The following is a 16644-nucleotide window of genomic DNA, read 5'->3' as shown; positions in this document are numbered from 1 at the left end:
AGGTGCTTTTTTGAAAAAAGTCTCTAAATCGAGTGACAAATGCACAAAGTTGTCAACTCTGCAGCCTGTGAACGCCCCCTGATAGAAACTATGCCAATTGATTACAAAAGAGCGACGGCCAATGCGGAAACTCACATTCGCTCACAGGGCGATTGGCTGACCAATGGTGGAAACATGATCACTCAATTCCATCTGTCAGTCAGTCAGTCACAAACACTCCTGTCCTGTTTCGTAGACACACATTGAATTTCCTGTGCTTACTACTAAACTGGACTTGCAGGAGGAGATATTCACTTTTGATTTTTTACAAGTTCTAAACATTCCTCCAACCTGAACAAACATCAATCTCTGAGGTTGGAGGGGTGTTCAGAGGAGTGTCTCCTGAAACACCGCCCCTACAGTGTACCAGACCTTTGTTGTCATGGGTACAATAATATCAATAATCGAAACAACATTGGAATCGTTCCCATTCACAACCTCCACCTGACGTGGACTTTGTCTCTCTTTAAACTGCGTCACTGACACTTTTCCCTTTGCTGCTGTCATCATTACTACAACCACGAGATGTTGCCTAGCAACAAATATTAACTATGATGTCATAATAACCTGCTGCACAGAAGACCTGTGGGCTCGTTTCTTACTGGAGGTGAGAGATAGTGACTTAACAGACATGTATTTAAATGTTTAAAGTAACCGTAAAGTAAGAATAATAAAACAGAAAGGTCATTCACTAATGGCTCAGGAGCAGCATCTACATATTGTCACGTCTGTAATCAATACAATATTATCTTCATCTTATAAAATTACAAACTACAGTAATGATAACAAAGTAAATACGGTTTAAGAATAGGAAAAAGGGACATAAATGTGTGTTTGGTTATTTACTTTATCCTATAGGATAAAGTAATTAACCAAACACACACACACACACACACAGGAGAGAGAGAGACAGATAGAGACGCCTACATTTACTATTCAAAAGATAGAGCCTGTGCCCACAACACTGAAGCCTGGTCCATTGATTTAGTACAACAGCTCTGATAACGTTTTGATCTGTTACCAGTGGTGAAGCTTGACGCTTTCCTGGTCCATGGTAAATATTCAACAGGAAACCATCCACTGTACAGTGAGGCTCTGGAAAAACCCGGTCATTCTGCTCTACCACAAATCAGTTGTGGTGAAACACTCCGTCTAAACTGTTTTACATTCTGCGTAGAGTTGTGGGAGATCAACCTAACGAGGAGGAGTTTTTAAACCCCCAATCAGTTCTTGGTGTTAACATGTCTGATGGTGTTTGTGACATCACGGTGCCACCATCAGCCCTTTTGTTTCTTCTGCTACTTCTATTAGTAAGTTGTTGTAGTTTTTCCATTGCTCGCTTGTTTCATTTGACAGTGTGGAGGTCTGTAGTTATTTCATCTTCACCAGCCTCTCAGAAGCCATCCTCGCTTGCTCTCTCTTGGTCATCTCGGTTAATTTTTCCCGCCATTTTGTCATAATGTGCATCGATGGAAGTATCAGGACCTTCCTTATCTTCCTTCCTGTGTTGAGTCCAGACTGATGGACTGGATCAGACTGTTCATTAGATTAACCTTAACTCTATTTATCCCACAATTGGGAAATTCATTTACCACAGCAGAAAAATAAACAACTATAGAATAAACATCTATGGAAATATACAACAAAAATATACCAAATATACACTAATAAATACAATATACACAATACACACGATATGTACATGAAAAAGTGCAAGTTTGCACATGGTCAGGAAGAGCAGGAGTTGTGGAGTCTGACAGCTGCTGGAATGAAGGACCTGCGGAACCTCTCCTTCTTACAGCGAGGATGTAAAAGTCTGCTGCTGAAGAAGCTACTCAGAGACCCTACAGTGTCATGCAGAGGGTGAGAGGTATTGTTCATGATGGATGTCAGCCTAGCTAACATCCTCCTGTCACCTACTTCCTCAATGGAGTCTAGGGGGCAGCCCAGGACAGAGCTCGCTTTCCGGATCAGTTTGTTAAGCCTCTGCCTATCCCTGTCAGTGCTGCCCCCTCTCCAGCAGACCACAGCCAAGTAGATGGCTGAGGCCACCACAGAGTCGTAGAAGGTCCTGAGGAGAGCCCCACACAGGAGGGCCTCAGTCTCCTCAGCAGGTGAAGGCGACTCTGACCCTTCTTATAGAGAGCGTGGGTGTTGGTGGACCATTCCAGTTTGTTGTTTAGGTGAACCCCCAGGAACTTGTAGTTCTCCACCACCTCGATGTCCAGTCCTTGGATGTTCACTGGTGTGAAGTGGGATGTCTTCCGCCTGGGGTTCACAATCATCTCCTTTGTTTTGCTGACATTAAACTGAAGCTGGTTGATCTTGCTCCAGCTGACAAAGTCGCTGATGACTGTCCTGTATTCCAGTTCATTTCCCTCTGAAACACACCCAACAATGGCTGTGTCGTCAGAGAACTTCTGGACGTGGCAGTGTGTGGTGTTGTGTGTAAAGTCCGAGGTGTACAGGGTGAAGAGAAAAGGGGAGAGCACCGTACCCTGGGGGGCACCTGTACTGCAGAGCACCACATCAGACACGCTGTGACGAAGCCTCACGTACTGTGGTCTGTTGGTGAGGTAGTCTATCATCCATGCAGCCAGGTAATGGTCCACTCCCACACTTTCCAGCTTCACTCTGAGCAGTGACGGCAGGATCGTGTTGAAAGCACTCGAAAAGTCAAAAAACATGACCCTCACAGTGCTCCCACTGTCCTCCAGGTGTAGCAGTGATCTATGCAGTAGGTAGATCACTGCATCGTCCACCCCAACACTAGGCCGGTAAGCAAACTGCAGGGGGTCCAGCTGTGTGCTCACCAGTGGTCTCACATGACTCAGGATGATCCTCTCCAAAGTCTTCATCAGGTTAGAGGTCAAGACAACAGGCCTGAAATGGTTAGGCTCCTTAGGGCGCTGGGTTTTAGGTACCGGGACCACACAGGAGGTCTTCCACAGGGCCGGTACTTTCTCCAGGCTCAGGCTCAGATTAAACAAGTGCATGAGCACACCACAGAGCTGATCTGCACAGTCCTTCAGTAATCTGGGGCTGATGCCATCCGGGCCTGGGGCCTTCCTTGTCTTGATCTTCTTAAATTGACACTTCACCTGATCAACTGTTATGGAGAAGGGGGTGGAAGATGACTGAGGTGAGGATATGGGGGTGGTGGGGGGTGAGACAGGGGAAAGTTGTACTGTTGGGGAGGGGGGGGCTGGAGGTGAATGGGAGTTGAAAGTAGCGGGTTGAGGAGAGGAGGGGGAGCTGGCCCAGGGAGGTGTGAAGAGGGTGCAGGGCAGGTAAGGGGGGAGGGGGCAGAATCAAATCTGTCGAAGAACAGATTCAGTTCATTGGCCCAGTTCTTGTCGCCGCAGCTCAGGTCTCTCCTCACTCCTTTTCCGTGGCCAGAGATGTTTTGCAGTCCACTCCAGACATCTCTGGTGTTATTCTGCACCAGCCGCTCTTCCAGTTTCTGTCTGTAACAGTCCTTTCCTTTCCTGATTTTCTGTTTGAGTTCCTTCTGGACTCTGTGCAGCTCCTCCTTGTCCCCCGATCTAAAGACCCTCTTCTTCTCGTTCAGCAGGGCCTTAATCTCGGAAGTCACCCAGGGTTTATTGTTGGTGAAACAGCGTACTGACTTGGAGGGCACAGTGTTCTCCACACAGAAGTTAATATAGTCTGTGATGCAGTGGGTCATGGTGTCGATGTCGCCATCGCGGGGGCTGCAGAGTACTTCCCAGTCTGTTATTTCAAAGCAATCTCTGAGTATGGCACTGGTATCCTCGGACCACACCTTCACAAACCTCTTCTCAGGTGGTTGTTTATTCACCAGAGGGGTGTAGTCAGTGATCAGATGGACAAGGTTGTGATCTGAGCGTCCCAGCGGGGGGAGGGGGGATGAGGTGTATGCATTTCTGATATTAGCATACAACAAGTACAAAGTTTTATTGTCCCTGGTGTGACAATCCACATACTGGGTGAAGGTAGGAAGAGCAGAGGACAGGGACGTGTGGTTGAAGTCTCCAGAGATGAGGAGGAGGGAATGGGGGTGCTGGTTTAGGAGTTGAGAGACAACACTATGGATCTGGTCTGTGGCTGCAGCGGCGACGGCTGAGGGGGGGATGTACACAGTCACAACAATGACATGTGAAAACTCTCTAGGGAGATAGTACGGCCGCATGCTAACCGCTAGCAGCTCCAAGTCTCTAGTGCAGAGTTGTTCCTTGACACTGATGTGTCCAGGGTGGCACCATCTCTCATTAACGAACACAGCAACCCCTCCTCCCTTCTTCTTCTTACCGCACTCCGTGGTTTTCCTGTCCGCCCGTACCAGTTGAAATCCGTCCAGTGTGACATGTGAGTCGGGGGAAAGTTCACTCAGCCACGTCTCCGTGAAGCACATGATGCTACACTCGCGAAACTCTCTCTGAAGCCGGGTTAGCGCAGTAAGCTCTTCCATCTTGTTTGGGAGTGATCTTACGTTCCCCATGACGACAGACGGTAAACATGGTTTATACCGTTTTTTCCGCTGTCTGCGCTTCACTCCAGCTCTACAGCCTCTCCTCCTTCTCTGGATCTCTGCAGGGATCTCCGGCCGCCCAGCATAGTGAAGGGGTGTGTGGGATATAGCTAACAGCTGGTCCTGAGTGTAGACAATGGGTCCGTTGTAGAGTGACTCTCCCGACGTATCAAAAAGTTCAAAAAAAGCAAGAGGCAACACACGACTGTAAAAGTATAAACACCCATATCTGCACTTGCTTAAAGTGTCGGTGTAGTACGAGAAGAAATCACACTATGTATTAAAAGAAAAAAAAATCACACTAAAGAGTAAAAAACAGTAAAAAAGAGTAAAAGAGTACAGAGCTGCTGTGGCAGGCTGCCACTCATGCGGCGCCATGGCAACAGAATATCCATCAGAACAACTGTAGTGCTACGTTAGGGAGCAAAAGCTGAAGGAGCTTGTTAGCATTCTTAGCTTTTCAGCACAGTGTGTGTCAGCAGGATATTTATTCTGTCGTGTAGTAAACATGCATACTGTATGTGTTACTATACTATAGTATCTGATTTCTAAGAATTTGAACGCAGTGCTAATCGTCATTGACACGTACTGTACGTACTTTTCAACAATGTATTGTGACATCAGAATCATGTTTGAAAATCCTTATTTCTCTCATTCATACTGCTGTTGAAGGCCATAGACCTCCTCCCACCCTCCACCTCCCTGCAGCTCTACCTCTGCTCTGACAGGTCACTGATAAACTGTCAGTGTTTCCTCTACATTCATTTAGCAGTGCCCCCCCCCCCCGATAGCATGCCCCCCACTGCTGAAAAAAATCCTAAAGGAAACACTGAAACTGCTCTGTTCAAACATTCACACACGACACTCAGAGGATGAAATGAGATAACGTGTGAGGCTTCAAGACAAGTGATGCGATAACGTGCGAGGCTTCAACAGAACTGCTCATCTACTCTTTGAAATATGTTTCAAATAAATGCTTTAATTCCTGCAGGTTTAAAATGTGAGCTGAAGTCAGTGTTGTTTGTCTGATCATGTGATCTTTGACTCTCAGGACCAACACTAAAACATCCTGGCTCAGAGTAGACACCAACACAGACCCTAACAGAAGTTACTGACTGTGGGCAGTAACTTCTGTCTCTAGGGGTCTCAATCAAAACAATAACAAAAGATGGCATTGGGTGACATCATAAAGTAACGTGAGATCATGGGAGTTGTTGCCTTCACCATTATTACTGTCAGCTTCTCCTAGTTTGATTCCTTCAGTGTCAGTGGTTCAGCAGCTTTTTATCAGCAGCTGGATTCTCCACAGAGGTGTCCTCCTCTCCATAACAAACACACCAGGGGATTAAAACCAGTAGAAACACCAATAAAGCAGTTTACGTTTAAAGATCAGAGATTTGGGGCGTCGTGTGGCGTAGTGGTCTAAGCAGGCGCCCCATGTGTAGAGGCTACAGTCCTTGCTGCAGTTGGCCCCGGTTCGAGTCCCGCATCGGACGGCCTTTACTGCATGTCATTCCCCCTCTCTCTGCCTCCCCATTTCCTGTCTCTCTCCACTATCCTGTCCAATAAAGGCACAAAAGCCCCAAAAAATATACTTTAAAAAAAAGATCAGAGATTCACCGACACTCTTGTGTGGACACAGGACAGGACGTCTCCAGCAGCTGGGAGCTGAGCTGTCTAACATGTCCTCAGCTTGTTTCTGTGATATCTTCAGATCCAGATGTCTGATGAATCCTTCATCTGGTTTAAATATAGAGTTGAAAACCACCAAGGTGTAAAAGGTTATGTGGCTTAGAATGAGATAAAAGTCAATGGTGAGCTTCATTCAGACAAACACAACACTGACACATGATAACAGACATTGACAGGCGACCAATGAAACGTTACCATGATTAAAGTCACAGATTTCTCTGGTTTGAGAACTGATTTTTTGGATTATCATTTTGGATTATCTAACACAACTCAACAACATAAAAAACATAGGTCTTTTCATTTTTAGACATTTTAATGTGGAAATTTTACAGCTTATAGCTTTTAGTGGCTCCGCCCTGATGACACCTCTCCACCCTTTAGTTTCAGTTTCTACACGAGCGGTTCCCTTTCATTAACCTCCTAGGACCTGGCGTCCACATATGTGGACCTCACATTTTGGGTTCTCTAGACCACAATACTAACTTTTTCTCAACAAGGGCCTGGTGACCACATATGAGGATATTATACTGCCACTCAGTAATCGAAATTTAAAACTAATGTCCTCATATGTGGACATCATTTTTCTCAGCTCCCAATCAGAATAAAGATCAAAGAGAAATTAAAAATGCACGCCATGCAAGAGTTCGGGTCTTAGGAGGTTAAAACAGAAAACAGACAGCAAAACCTGACCTTATTTAACCTCACATGAACTGCTTCTTAAGATGCAGCTCTAAAATAACTTTAAATGTAGTCTGAAGTTTAAAATTAGGATTTAAATCTGAACTATGAATCTGTTGCTGCTTTTGGTTTTGACAGTTTTTCAGCCACAAACACATTTTGTGACATAAACATATTGATAAGTCAGACATGACTGATTCAAATAAATCACATCCACCTGGCCGAAACTACCAACTGCTCAAATACTGTCTCTGCCACAGTAAAACTAGTGTGTATTCAGTGGGAGTGGATCTTCAATGAGCTGTCTGACCTGAGGAAGAGGCCTTGCCTTCAGTCCCATCGGTCCACTCAGTCTGCACCTGTCTGTTTTTCAGCTGCCGCCTTTCTATTCTGAGGCGGTGCTTCATCTTAGTTTAGCAGGTCTGCACCGATAAAGTTTCTCCAGCTGCGCTGCTCTGTACATGACAGTTCAGAGCTGCAACCATTCATCAATGACAGAAAATTCATTTGGCACATTTAATGGTTGACAGTCAAATAATTGTTTCTGTCTTTTTCTTTTTTTTTTTTTTTTACAGTTTCCAGCTTCTTAAAGGCGAGAAGCTTCAGCTTTTCTTTGTGAAGATCTTTGGATTGTTGTTATGAAGATTTTCTTCAATCTGTGAGAAGTCAGAACAGTCTTCACGCTTTCCTTTTATAGATCAAATGATTAAAGGTCCATATAGTATAAAGGTAGTTATACAACAGGTAGTTCCAACCAAGAAATCTGACTGGACAGAGTCATTCCATAACTGCTGATATATAGTACAACAGCACTGGGGCTTTTAACTACATATATCACTCCTCTTCACAGGTTTTCTATTAACCATTAATTAGCGTTACATTAAGGGTCGTTATCTCTCTTAGATCGTAACAAACAAAGATGAAAATATTTCCAGAAATAACATTTGAATTAAATGATGTCTGGTCGTCAGACGAGGCTGAAGGGAAGAAGCCTGGATACTTCAGCACACACCTGAGGTAATGTGTAGATGAAGTAGCAAGCTAGTGTGCACTGTGGAGGTCAGGACAATGTTTATGTGCTGCTTAGCAACAGTCCAGTACCAGTCCAGTTGGAAGAATTTGTGTTGGCGTTGCCAAATAAATGACGAAATAAATAAAAAAATCATAATCTGTTGTTGCTTATTTAACAACTATAGCGCTCGTAGAACTGCTGTATAAAAACAGTATCACGTACCCGACCTCAGTTGAAATGGTTACAATAATAAACATGCAGACTGCACCTACCGTCGTCACCATGGTTATTATGATAACGGTCATGGCTTGATTAGGTTTAGGAAAACATGGTGATTTTGTTAAAATAAGTACTTTTAGACGATCTTTGTTGTCATTGCTATGATAGTAACAACGAACGGTCATGGATAATAAAAACATCGTGGGAATCAAACACTGCTCTCCTGTGTCATATTCATCCACCCACCAGAACCTCCTCCTGCCGTGGACTTTGTCTCTCTTTATAGGCATACTACATCATGGCACTTTTTCCTTTGCTCTTGTCATCATTACTATAACCACAAGAAGTCGCCTAGCAACAAAACCTAACTATGATGTCATAATAACCCGCTACACAGATGACCTATGGGCCTGTTTCTTACAGGACAGTCTCATATGATTTAACTGGTTTGAATGTGGGACTGCATCGTTCATCTGAGAGGAAAATATAATATAGGCCTAATGTTAATGAAAAAAAAAACTCTCAACTTAAACTTTGTGGGAAATATGCTGGTGTTTCTGACAGCACCTCAAAGCCTCTCAGGCCTGAGCCATTAGAAGAAGAGGGGTGAGATGTTGATGTCCCCTCCCTTTGAGACCTGAGGCCTGTACTACAAAGCAGGATTAGAGGTTATCGAGGTAACTTCAGGTTTAACTCTGGGTTTTCAGTCCTATGACAGTGGTTCACTTCATATCGAGGTAAATCACCATGGTAACTTACACTGAACTCCTAACCTGCTCCGACGCAGGTCAACTGAGAGGATCACATTAAAACCTGTCAACAGCCAAACATTTGACCAATCAAATCATTGGAAAAACTGAGTCATTATTCTTACAGGATCCTGACAGGGACAAAAGAGTTTACAATAAAGTGATCAATAATAATGAGCAGTAGATATAAATATAAAAATGGGTCTATCCATGTGTGCACTCTGGTTTTAAAACAAAGCTTCTAAAAAAATGAACAGAGTTTATCACTGTAAATAGGCTTTAACTATTATAGCTTCATTTCAATTGAACAAACATCTTTAATCCAACAGGATTTCTGACAGTGTCGATGTTTTTACTCTCTTCATCATTGCAGCTCAGAATAACATGAGGAGAGTCTGTGACCACAGCATGGCCGCCGGGTCCCAGCTTCATGAGAGACTCTGCGCGCGACACACTGATGATAGTATATTGTATAAAAAAAAAAAAAAAAAAAAAAAACCCGCCACACCCCTGCATTCTTCTACCGAGCCCGCGCTGCACGGGCGGGGAGGGGTGTGTGTGTGTGTGTGTGTGTGTGTGTGTGCGCGCGCGCGCGTGCGTGCGTGCGTGCGTGCGTACACACGCCCTATGAGCTCCAGAAGCCAGCGGCTCCGGTCAGTGAAGTCCCCGGCTCTGGTCACCCCACTCCCGGCCTCCTCCCTGCGGACACACCCTCCTCTGAACGCGGCTCCACACGGTTTGTCACGGTGGACGTTTGGGAACATAATGTCTCCGTTTGATTCGTATGCTGCAAAGCCGCACCCTTAACATTTAATACCCCCCTCAATGAAGTCCTCGGCCTTTGTGTCTTACCTTGTGTGTCACCCTTCAGGATCCGTTTGTCGGGGATAGCTAGAGCACTGTGATACTCAGTGAGCCCAACTGCATCGACCTCTCTGCCCGGACTAGTAGAGAGGAGGGGGTGGAGGGTGGAGCAGCAGCCGAGGAGTGCTGCCTTCAGGTACCATCGGAAAACATTGATATGATCTGGCAGGAAATTCATGATGACAGATGATATTTCTCCTAACAGAAGTATAGAGTGAATCCTCAGAGGTTTGTGCAGTGTGCATAATGTTGATAGACATGAAATCAAATATGAACAGGATTGAAATTGCAGCTACACACCTCTAGAAGCCCCCAGAGATCAACTTCCAGTGAGTACAGGTGTCCACACAGCAGATCAGCTTATTTATGTGTTTTGTTTTTTAAAATTAAGTTTGGGTCAGTGTTAGTCGGCTAGTTTTGCAGCTCTAGTTCATTTCATTACTGTTGAAAGGAGTCAAAACATCTATTGGAATGATTCTGTCTCTGTTTCAGAATAAAGAACATCACTGAGAGCTGAGAACCATCATGACACGTGCACCTGCACAATGATACCAAAGTGAGTATTAGTTTCTATTCTATTGTTATTTAAGTCCATACCTTGTGTGCCTGGTTCTGACACGCCCCACATCGTCATTGTGTTCAGTATACAGTATGCTAAATGTTCAATGGCATTTTCCCACATTTAAAAAATCCTTTTGATTTATTTCATAATTGTCAATTCAAATATCTGGGACAGTAATGTATTTAATGAAAATACCTGGGTTCCGTGACAGCTACATTTGTGGGCATTGAAATTCTGCAGTGTGTGGAAATATTATATTGAACTATTTCATAAGAGTCACACCATGTAGCCTAGCAGAGAGTACTCACAAATAAAAGCTTCACTTTCACATTTTTGCACTAATTTTACTTTCAATTTGGTGACAGTGACTTTAGTAATAAATATATTTAAATACGAGTAAAACTAAAAAGACTTTGGTGGATCAAAGTAGTAACACTATGACAGATAAATCATCATGGACAAAATCTCAGTGTGAAAAATGACAAATCAACACATTTTATTTGATTTGCTCCACTGTAAATAAGTAGTACAAGAATACATAAAAGATGTGCTTTATGAAAACGTTTCAATATAAAAAGGTAAAGTAAAGCCATTTTGATAATTTTATCTGACAAGTTGTAATATCTCTCACATGCAACATAAATTTCTTATTAAAAATGCTCAAAAAATAGGTTAAACTAAATATTTTGTCCAATTGTGATTCATCCAATGTGATTTTAAGCCCTAAAGCTTTTAACTGAATGACTCGTTTTCCCTTTAACATCACAAATAATTCAATCAACACAAATTATCCTTGACATCAACGATCGTAGGTTTAACACCATCTTATTTTTCAGAACATTATCTTCATTGTTTTGTCTTTTTTTTTTCTGTTGCCATTTGTTTAAAACCATGGTTTCAAGTCCTGAAGAAGTATTATTACCCGTCCATGAAGTCCACTGGCATAGCATTACCCGATCCAAAATGCTGTTTGCTTGTTCTCATAGCCCAGAGACATAATGGGAGTGACACTAATGTCACTCCCAAAATATTCAGTGGGCTGCATAACACGAAAATAACCCAGAAGCCAAACACTTTTTTGCATATGCGCCGGGCCAGCAATTTCTAAAGAACTGAACGGGTGCCATTTTTAGATCTGAGATCCAGGTCATATAATACATCCATGAGATACACTCGGGATGGAGCCAATAGTTAGAGAAAATGATCAGCTTGGAACAGCATGATGGCGTGAGGATAGTGTGTGGAGTAAACAGTGATAAAAGCCCCAGGGAAGCTCAGACAAAAGCACTTACTAGTCCCCGGTCCCTCTCTACCTAACCAGCTTCCCCTCCTAACTCAGTAACGGATCTTCTGCTGAGCTGTCTTCACTGTCGGTAACACTAAAAGTTGTAAACAGCACCCTCCCACCACAGTGCCACAGCCAGCCCAGCCCCAGACAAAGCAGTTCAGTCTGTCTTACGCGCAGCCGGCCATTTAATGCCCACTTTTCTTCAGTGTGCTTTAAAAAGCAATAATATAAAATTTTCAAAAGAAATTGATTCTGGGTTGTCAGCACTTTCACTACTATCTGTATGGCAGATAAAGCTACGTGAGCCAGTGCTCAGCATGCAATGAATATTCATATGAACATGTGAGTGACCCATGTCACATCCGCCATGGCAAGATTCTGAGCATGGAGCTGTTCAGACAAGCAGGCAAAGACTTTCTGCTCATGGTGGATCATTATTTGGATTTCTGGGAAATAGAGCTGCTCCCAGATCTCTCAGCAGAAACGACAGTACTGAGGTGCAAAGCCCAGTTTGCACAGCACAGGCAGCCTGACCATGTGATTACAGACTGTGGATCCCAGTTTGCCTGTGAAACATTTAGGCACAGCTGAGTCGGCTGTGAAGATAGTAAAAAACCTGTGCAAGAAGGCAGCTAGTGCAGGTAAGGACCCATGGATAGCCATTCTACAGTGGAGAGACACACCCACAGAGGGAATGAATAGCAGTCCAGCTCAAAGACTGATGGCTCAGAGACTGAAAAACCCCTCCCTGAGTTTCTGGCACTCTTGGAGCCAAGCATTACCACAGGAGTCACTGAGAAGCTGCAGGTTAAAAACCAAACAGCAAAATTCTGGTATGACAAGTCGGTCAGAGACCTGCCCAAGCTGTCTATTGGCCAAGATATCAGAATGAAGCCTCTACCTGGAGACAGGACTGGCAGGTGGAGCAGAGGAGTGTGTCTGCAACAGGTGGGCCCCAGATCATACCTGGACGATGTAGAGGGGACAATCGAGTGGACTTGAGACCAGCAGAGACGGAGGCTTTAGGTAGTCCTACTGAGCAACTCAGCAAGCAGCGGAATAGCCTGACCCAAACCATGGTGGACAAGGATGGTGAGGCTGTGGACAGTGACACAGAATACCAAGAACTCAGGCCAGCCGGGTAGGCTGAGCTGCCCCAGCCCATAAGCTCACCACCCACAGCATGCTATAGGACAACTAGCAGCAGGCTGGTGAAAGCTCCAAACAGTAAACTTATAAAAACAGACTTGGTTCGGAGTTCTAGAGATTTTTATACAAATTACCTATGCAAACACTAACTGTCTGAGCAGAGAATGTCCTCATGTCAACTCCAAACGGTTGTAGACCTTCAGCTGTTTCTCATTAGCTAAAGCAGAATTAGATGCAGTGGAGCATGTGGAACAATGGACTATGTTCGTCTGGGTTTTTCCACAAACAGTGGACAACACAAAGGCTCTATCAAAAAGAAATCAATATGTTCTGGACAGAGGTTCCGCTTTATGGACAGGTGGCACACTCCTGCCGTCACGGTGACACAATCATCGGGAGGACGTTGTGTCCAGTGACTGGACATTGTCCACAAAGTGAGAGATTCAGATTGAAAGTATCTGTCACTTTGATTATTACTCTGAACAATTATCTGCTTCTCAACTGTTAATAATGACATTGTGCAACCTTTTTACTGTGTTAGCATGCAAACATTTGTTTTGCAGGTATTCTGGTCAAACCTATGGTGGCCCTGAAGCTCAACACACACAGCTTCAGAAAACACAAAACACACAACTTCAGAAAACATCTTCATTAGTTTGACACATGAGCTGTAAATACTGTTTACAATACATTACAACAATACATAAACGAGTCAAGATGTTTCAGACAGAATATCCCATTGCACCTGAACTACTCCATATGCAAATGTAATATGTGCACATATAATAATTTTTCCATACATTAAATATATGACCATATATAGTACATCTAGAAATTCTAAATCAAACCTGTTAAAAAATTGAATTATTTCAAATATTTATGTTTATTTATATGCTTATACTATGGACCTATTTTATATATATATATATATATACTACTAGGCTACTGTATATCATTGCAAAACCTGTCAATATATATTGATATTATATATGTACAGTAAATACAAAGTATATTATGTGTAAAGTTAATAAGAAAAACATCTATAACTTTTTCATTTATATTAAAAATTATAAAGTATGTTCTTTTAATAAACTCACATTTATAAATTAAATATGTATGTATCACAAATATCTTATGTTGCATAATATAGATATTTTTTGTACTATGTGTATTTCATATGTTATAAACTGATATCTTCATATATCCAGAGGATGTATATATGTGACAATAATATATGGACATATGTCATTTATTACATTTCTGTGTGGGACTACACTGGATATTTAGAAATACAAATACAACCTTATATTTGTCTAGATGATCAGTCACAGTAACTTGATCTTAGCACAACACAAAGTATAATATTTAATTCACAGTTTAAGTAGGACAGCTCATGGGTGTACATGTAGTTCACAGCTTCACTGCTGCATGCTGACTATCCTCTCAGCTGGAGGGTGTCAGGCAGGGACTCGAAGCAGGACTCAGATGCAGAGATTTTAGAAAACAATAGGCTTTTATTAAATTCACCGAAGACCTCAGACAGAGTGATAAACAAAATGGCTATGAAAAAGACTAGACACTAACTCTGAATCCTGAGGAACGAAAAACAGTCCAGGAGGAGGAAAAATGCTCTAATCAAAAGAAACAAACCGATTAACACAAAACGCTCCGTACGGAGGAAAAACCTGACTATATAAAAATAAACCAAAATAATCTACTCACGCTCCTAAGCGGAGGATCTAGAATAATTAATAACTAGGCTACATGAATATAAAAATCACTCATACCCAGGAAAAACTAAGATCTATGGAAATAGGGAAGAAATACAAACAAAAATTAACTCTTAAAGAAAAAACAAAAGGGCTATGAACCTAAACTATGGCAAGAATTTACAAACAAAAAATCACTCTCAACAAGGAAAAACAAAAGGCTATGAACTTTAGCTATGGGAAAATTTACAAACAAAAAAATCACTCTTCTCGAGGTACAAACGCTTACTTTGGCGATTACTATGGCTGTGGACATGGACAAAGGCTCGGGTGCAGGACGAGGACGAAGACACTCTGGCACAAGACAAGGGGAACACAGACTATTTAAACACATGGAGGGAAATAGGGCACAGGGGGAAACACTTAGGGCAATCAGACTGAGACACATGAGGAAGGGCAAGTGACCTGAAACGAGAGGAGAATTACTTTTCAAAATAAAACTGGAAATGACAGGACAAAACAAACCCAGGACAAGACAACCTCACCACGGTGTGACAGAGGGCAGATGGGGTAACTGAGAAAGTGCAACATCTTCTTCAATTGAGTAACATAATAGGGGCAAATAAAATGTCATGCACCTTTTTTTCTTAGGAAAATTCCTGGTAACTGGATCTGGTAGTAATTTAAAACACATTTCCTGCTGTTTGGTTTTTTTTTTTTTACACCACCTTACCTCAGGAAACTGCTCACTGCATGATCCTACTACCTACTACCGCCATCAGATTGTACAACACCTCAGCCAAAGGAACTGGAATAATTTAATTATTATTGTTTCTTATTTATAATTAACTGTTGTTATTATTATTATTATTATTATTACCAATGAGCTACTGGACACATGGATTTCCCCTCAGGGGATAACTAAAGTATCTATCTATCTATCTAGTCCTGATTAGTGAGATTGAGCTGCTTTGAAATCCAACAATGCATCAAGAGCAGTGTAGAACAGTTTAACGAAACAGGAAGTGATTATTAGAAGAATGTCTGTTTCATAACACCATGTATCTCAAATGTTTGTAGGTGTGACTGGAGACCCACAGGCCAACCACGCCCTGTAGGCCTCCTTCTTCAGTCTGACGGCTTCCCCCACCTCTGGTGTCCACCAGCGGGTACGGGGGTTACCGCCATGACTGGCCCCAGCTAACTTGCGGCCGCAGCTCGCAACAGCCCAGATAAAATGTCATGCACCCTTTTTCCGAGGAAAATCCCTTGTAACTGCAGGTGTAGCGCAAGTGATGTAAAGGTGGAGAGGAGCCTGTATGTACATAATACCATAGTATGAAGCAATGAGTGCAGATGTTTCTGATCTTTATTTTCATTAGCTGTTGAGCTCAAACAAACAGCTTGACATTGTGAAAATGACACCTTCACCCACAGAGAGGTCATGCAATAACACCATAGACTGTATGTAAAAATGGATGTAGGCTGCAGGGCTGAGAAGTGAAGCTAATGAGGAAGTGACTTTAAGTGCAATACTACTGAGGGCCACTAGGGGCTGGCTCCAAAAAAACTCTGGCTCCAATACACAGCCATTCAAAGAACACCAACTTCTAAATTGAAATACTAAAGCCTAATATCTAATTAATTAGATGATTATTTTCAGTTGGACCACCAGAACACCAAATGAGGTGTGAATTTAGCCCATAATGAGTTGTGGAAAAAGTCAGGACTGGACTCACTGGTCAGGACTGGTCTCACTGGAATCATTAGTCAGACGGGTCTCACCGGACTCACTGGTCAGGACTGATTTGACTAGTCAGGACTGGTGTCACTGGTCAGGACTGGGCTCGCTGGTCTCACTGGACTCACTGGTTAGAACTGGTTTCACTGGTCAGGACTGGACTCACTTGACTCACTGATCTCACTGGTCAGGACTCATCTCACTGGACTCACTGATCTCACTGGTCAGGACTGGATTCACTGGACTCACTGATCTCACTGGTCAGGACTGGTGTCATTGGTCAGGTCTGGGCTCACTGGTCTCACCAGACTCACTGGTTAGAACTGGTCTCACTGGTCAGGACTGGACTCACTGGACTCATAGGTCAGGACTGGTCCCAGTGGTCAGGACAAGTTTCACTGGACTCATGGGTCAGGACTGGACTTACTGGTC

The 16644-nt window shown here is 43.0% G+C and overlaps 1 protein-coding gene and 1 long non-coding RNA gene across 2 annotated transcripts in view; one reads left to right on the top strand and one right to left on the bottom strand.

Annotated features, from left to right (window-relative positions):
- wu:fc21g02 (uncharacterized) overlaps window positions 1-9864 on the bottom strand; it is a 55981-nt gene extending 46117 nt beyond the window's left edge. The window contains exon 1 of the mRNA XM_056371533.1: window positions 9752-9864. The gene's annotated coding sequence lies outside the window, so the exon portion shown is untranslated. The remainder of the gene's footprint in view (window positions 1-9751) is intronic.
- On the top strand, window positions 9539-10315 carry LOC130166156 (uncharacterized). The gene is made up of 3 exons (XR_008827118.1): window positions 9539-9635; window positions 9771-9899; window positions 10256-10315. It is a non-coding gene; the product is annotated as an uncharacterized LOC130166156 (long non-coding RNA).
- The last annotated feature ends 6329 nt before the right edge of the window (window positions 10316-16644 follow it).

Source organism: Seriola aureovittata, chromosome 3, assembly GCF_021018895.1.
Source record: "Seriola aureovittata isolate HTS-2021-v1 ecotype China chromosome 3, ASM2101889v1, whole genome shotgun sequence".
In the NCBI taxonomy this organism is placed as follows: Eukaryota; Metazoa; Chordata; class Actinopteri; order Carangiformes; family Carangidae; genus Seriola; species Seriola aureovittata.
The sequence above is the reverse complement of the archived record's forward strand: the minus strand, read 5'-3'. Positions and strand labels throughout refer to the sequence as shown.